This window comes from Rhincodon typus, chromosome 24 (assembly GCF_021869965.1).
Source record: "Rhincodon typus isolate 14 chromosome 24, sRhiTyp1.1, whole genome shotgun sequence".
Lineage (NCBI taxonomy): Eukaryota > Metazoa > Chordata > Chondrichthyes > Orectolobiformes > Rhincodontidae > Rhincodon > Rhincodon typus.
The window spans coordinates 35,289,898-35,294,985 of record NC_063355.1 but is presented as its reverse complement, the minus strand read 5'-3'; the positions used below and the strand labels follow the sequence as shown (position 1 = coordinate 35,294,985).

Below are 5,088 nucleotides of genomic sequence, written 5' to 3'. Positions count from 1 at the left end.
TCCTGGGGAATGTTGCCAAACAAAGAGATCTGGGTGTGCACATTCATATCTCCTTGAAGGTGGAATCACAGGTAGATAGGATAGCGAAGAAGGCATCTGGTACACTGGCCTTTATTGGCCAGTGTATTGAGTATAGGGGTTGGGATGACGTTACGGCTATATAAGAATTATGTACAGTTCTGGACTCTCTGCTATAGGAAACATGTTTTTAAGTTTGAAAGAGTTCGGAAATGATTTACGAGGGTGTTGCTGGGGTTGAAGGGTTTGAGCTAAAGGGAGAGGCTGAATAGGCTGGGGCTGTTTTCCCTGCAGTGCCAGAGGCTGAGGGATGACCTTATAGCAGTTTATAAAATCATGAGGACAATGGATAGTGTGAATAACAAAGGCCTTTTTCTCAGGGTAATGGAGTACAAAATTTGAGGGCATGGGTATAAGGTAAGAGAAAAGATTAAAAGGGATGTAAGAGGCAACTTTTTCCACACTGAGGATGGTGCGTGTATGGAATGAGCTGCCAGAGGAAGTGCTGGAGGCTGGTACAATTACAGCATTTAAAAGGCATCTGGTTGGGTTTATGAATAGGAAGGGTTTAGTAAGATATGGGCCAAATGCTGACAAATGGGACTAGAATAGACATATTTAGAATATCTGGTCAGCATGGACGAGTTGGTTCAAAGGGTCTGTTTCTGTGCTGTACAACTCTGACTCTAACAGTTTAAGCTTATCTTTGCATTTGAAGAGATCAGAGAAGAGTATGTTGGAAAAGACAAATATTTACTTCATCTACTCAATGTGTTGTTGCTTAATCCCAAGGTTATTCTCTTGTATTGTTGCATGTTGAGCTTCATGAATATGCAACACTAACATCCCAGCCATTAATTTAAAAAAATATAAACGTCACTGAGGAAGGCAGCATTTGTTGCCCAACCCTAATTGCCTTTTGAAGATGTTGTCGAGCCACTTTTTGGAACCGCTGGAATACATGTGATATAGTTACACCTACAGTTGCATTAGGAGTTTACAGGTTTTGGTTTGGTGGAAATGAAGGAATAGAAATGCTAGTTTGGCCAGATGGTCTATTTGAGTGGAAGTTATAGGTGATGTTCCTATCTGTCTGCTGCCCTGTTTGGAAGTTGCTTTTGAAGGAAACTAAGTAGCGCTGCTGTAGCTGAGAAAATTATAAATCTGACTCCCAAACTTGTAACATTCACAATGCTACTTATACAATCCCACAAAATAAATGAGCCACATTTTGTGATCTGTATGGTGTATTATAGAAAGCTGTGTTAATAATCACAAGCTGGCTCGTCAGAAAGTGAAATCTCAATAGTGATAATTCAGTGAGTGGTGATTAAAAATTAATCATGATCTGATGCAAATATGATCTGTTCAGGGACTTGAAACTCAGTGAAGAAGGAAACACGATAACTATTTTACAATGGCTGTCAAACAGTAGCAAGATCTGAAATTACAGTATGTGCGCTTGAGAGATGTAACAGAAGCTGTTTACAGTCTCTGAAGGAGAGGCAGGAGTAACCTGAGCAATTCAGCTCAGTGATTCATGAAATTGTCAGCAGCTTACAAGGTATTAAATGACATTTCCAACGCAACATTTTTTTTAAATGGATGTGCAGACAACACTAGACCATCCATTTAATTTTCCTTGTACAGAAATATTGTTATAATTTCATGTTCATTTATTTTGATGGTTAAAAATTAAACAGCCAGAATTCTCCCTGAACTGAAATTTCATCTGATTTATTCTATCTCATTTGAAAAATGGTGGATTGAAGCTGACAGATTATTTAGCTGTTGGTAAAATATTTTAAAATGTGCGTTTTCCGTTGAGTGAACAGCCTATGTTGTTCTTTCTAAGCAAAAACAAACATTTTAAGCATGAAATAATTGGCAAGAGATCTTATCCGAACATGATCTCCACCCAATGTAAACATCATTTTTGTGTAGCCATTCATAATTTGTGCCAAATTACTTTATCAAAATTGAAGTAGGCACTTTAGAAGTTCCAGGTTTGATTACTCTCTACTGAGTGAGTTGGGTAGCAATAGAGAATTGTCCATTTTCTAACTTACCATTGCTGTAAGAAAAATAATTGCATTTTTATCTGGTGTATTTTACCTGCTCTGGAAGTCTCAAAGCACTTCACAAAGTATGTTTTACTTTTTATGTAAGTAAATGCAACAGGCAACTTATGTAACCAAAATAGAAATCGCAAGAGAATCTCAATAGGTCTGGCTGTGTCTGTGAAGAGAGAAGCAATGTTTGAGTGTAATATGACTCTTCCAAACTGAAAGGGAGTAGAAAATGATAGGTTTTATTCTGTTGACAAAGAGGGAGTAGAAGAGACCGGAACAGATAGTAAGGGTGTCTGGAGGCCCAGGTTCAACTCCTAGTTGCTCCAGAGATATGTAATAACATCACTGAACAAGTTGATCAGAAAATACCTAGAAAGCACCGGGAGTGCTAAGAATGGTAAAGGAGTGGTTGAGATGTATAATAGCTGTGAAAAGGAGAAAATGGGTCTGCTCTCTTGACTGCAAAGTCAACTGCACACAAATGAGATGAAGGGGTGGGGACTGTTGTAACCAAAATGGTCATATGCTGAAATTGTGAACTTGATGTTGCATTCTGAAGATTGTAAAATGCCTAAGCAAAAAATTAAGTACTGTTCCTCCAGCTTGCATTGAACTTTGTTGGAACACTGTAGCAAGTCCAGGACAGAACTGTTAGCATGGGATCAAGAAGGTTTATTGAAATGGCAATCAACTGGAAGGTCAGGGTCATTCTTGTGGTCAGAGATTGGGTGAGCAATCTTTATTTTGTGTCTCAAATGTAAAGGAAAACTGTATTTTGAGTAGCAAGTACTATAGACTAGATTGCAAGAGCTACAAGTAAAATGCTCCTTCACCTGGAATGTACATTTTGGGCTTTCTTCAGCGAAGAAGAGAGGGTTGATAGGGCACGTTTTCCACCTGTAGTTGCATGAGAAGGTGCCAGGGGTGTAAGGATGTCTTAGGAGTAATGGAGGAGTGGACCACGGTGTCAGAAGGAGCGCTTTCTGCGGAATGCTGAGACTGGTTGGGAGGGGAAGATGTCCTTGGTATCGCTGGAGATGGTGAAGATGATGGGGTGGAAAGTGAGCATAAGGGGAACTCTCTTGTTACTTTGGGAAGGAAAGTACAGAAGGGTGAGGGCAGAAGTGCAGGAAATGGATGAAACGTGGCTGGGAGCTTTGATAACAACTGCAGTGAGGGGAATCCTTGTTTGAGGAAAAAGGAGGACATGTTGGAGGCAGTTCTGTGGAAGGTGACATCATCAGACAAAAGTGACTGAGAAACTGGGAAATGAAATGGTATCTTTTCAGGAAGCAGAGTGTGAGGAACTGCAGTCAAGGTAACTGTGGGAATTGGTAGGCTTGTAATGGATGTGGTGGATAGCCTATCCCCAGAAATGAAAACAGCACAGTCAAGGAAAGAGGCAGATGGAGCTAGTGAAGGTAAGAGAAGGATGGAAATTCGAAGTAAAATTAGTTATTCTTTCCAATTACAGATGAGAGGGGAAGCACTGATGACATTGTCAGTATATTGGCAAAAGAGTTGTGGGCAGGGCCTGAGTAGGGCTGGAACAAGGAATGTTCTACATGCTTTGCAAAGACAAGCATACTTGGGACCTATGTGGGTCCCCATAGCCACATCTTTGACTTGGAGAAAATGAAATGAATTATAGGAGAAGTTATTCAAAACGAGACTGAGCCCAGCCAAGCGACGGAGGGTGATGGTGGCTGGGCACTGTTCACTGGGTTGGAATGTGTAGTCTGTGGATTTTGGGAAGAAGGTAGAAATGAGCTGTGCAGGGTGGGGTCTGAGGTGAGAAGTTATAGAGAGGTGATCTCCTAAGGAGATGAGGTAATTGGACAGTTTGATGTTCAGTGGTGGGGTTATGGTCTAGGAGGGCATTAGCAATTTACTTAAGATCCTAGAAGCAGTAACTGCAATTAATGATCAGTTTATCTTACTTTTGGGATGTAAATTAAGGGATGAATTTGGCCTGGGCCAAAGATCTGAAAGAACTCCTCCTGTTAAATAGTGTTACAGAATCCTTTGCAATACCTGAATAAGAAAATGTAGCTGCAAGGTGAAAGGAACCGGTTGACAATGCAGCATTTCTTCAATATTCTAATGAGAAGTGTAACTTTTAACTGTGTTCAAGTCCTTGGGGTTTGAAACCACAAGAAGTGAATAAGACTGTCGCCAGCTGGGCCAAACTGATACTTTAAGAGGATTAGAATTGTGTAGCGTTCCTGCTTTAATTATTTCCCAATCTCCCACTAGAAAGTGCACATGTACAGATTTCTGGTATAATACATGTTTTGACTTATCTGTAATTCCCCTAATACCACCATGAAATAGCTAATGTTTGTTGTCCACATTCACCCGTGAAGACTAACAATTTGGGGAAAATGCAGCAGTCACCTCGAGTAGGAAAGAAAAAAAATATATTTTTCTGCATATAGCCTTGAGTTTGAGTGAGTAGTTGTGAGCTCTTGCAAAAGCAAAATACTGTGGATGCTAGAAATCTGAAATGAAAACAGAAACTGCTGAGAATACTCAGATCCAGCAGTATCAACTGTGGGGAGAGAAAGATTTAATGTTTCAGGCATATGATCTTTCAGCAGAAATTCCCACTTCTGCTTAGAACGCTGACAATCATAGAATCCCTACAATGTGGATGTAGGCCATTCGGCCTATATAATCCACACCAACCCTCTGAAGACACCCCTCCCCGCTCCCCAAACCCTGTCCCTGTAAACCTGCATTTCCCATTGTTAATCCACCTAGTCCGCACATCGCTGGACATAATGGGTAATTTAGCATGGCCAATCCACCTAACCTGTACACCTTTGGACTATGGGAGGAAACTTGAGCACCTGGAGGAAACTCGTGCAGACAATAGGAGAATATTTCCAGCATCTTCTGTTTTTAAACTCCTGATTGTGCTGTTATAGGCAAATATGAGCCTTATCATTTTAATTTAATATTGCAGTTTAGGCTTAGTAAATATGAAGACTGACAA

The 5,088-nt window shown here is 40.4% G+C and overlaps 1 protein-coding gene across 1 annotated transcript in view; it reads left to right on the top strand.

Annotated features, from left to right (window-relative positions):
* Positions 1-5,088, top strand: part of svopa (SV2 related protein a) — a 317,985-nt gene that overhangs the window by 4,137 nt on the left and 308,760 nt on the right. The window lies entirely within an intron of this gene.